Below are 763 nucleotides of genomic sequence, written 5' to 3' on the forward strand. Positions count from 1 at the left end.
TACTGCTTCTCTCCTGTCATGATGGGTTGATGAGTCCTGTTTTCTAAATTATTTTCCAGCTTTACTTCCCGATGACCCCGGTGTTCCCACATCCGCCCACAAACTGTTAGCCGTTTATCATCCTGACATTTTGTGTCTTTTCAGGAACTCTCCTGTTTCAACATGTTTACATAATCATTCATCACTCCCTTTACTTATTTCTACAACTTAATCATAGTAATCAGCAAAGCTTATGAACCACTCCTCACTTCTGTATTCATTTCTGGGAAAATGGGAAAACAAAACAAAAGAAAAAAATACACAGTAACTCTGTCAAGATGATCCCACACTGTTTCAGTAATGTTGAGGTCCAGGCTCTGGGGAGGATTCATCCCTCCATCAGACCTGTTGCTGCTGAATTTCAGTCCAACTCTTGTGTCATTTAGCATAACCTCAGCCTCCCTGTTTCGCTTGCTTAAGGATGGCTTTTTGACAGCCACCTTCCATTGGGACCATTTCTGATGAGGCTTCTACCGACAGTAAATGGCTCAGCTGAAGATCCAGGTCCATCTCTCGATTCCTGTGTCAGGTCTTTAATGTATTTCTGTTTTGCATCACCTTCAGATTCTGCTTATCTGCTGTTAGGCCTGACACTTCTTCTTTTGTCCTCCATTTTTCCAGTTTCCTTGAATGTTTTGCAGACACATTGCCCACCGAATTGCCCCCAGCCGTGTTCTGGCTAATAGCTCTTTGGAATTACCTTGTACAAAATCCTATTTTCTGT

This window comes from Melanotaenia boesemani, chromosome 7 (assembly GCF_017639745.1).
Source record: "Melanotaenia boesemani isolate fMelBoe1 chromosome 7, fMelBoe1.pri, whole genome shotgun sequence".
Lineage (NCBI taxonomy): Eukaryota > Metazoa > Chordata > Actinopteri > Atheriniformes > Melanotaeniidae > Melanotaenia > Melanotaenia boesemani.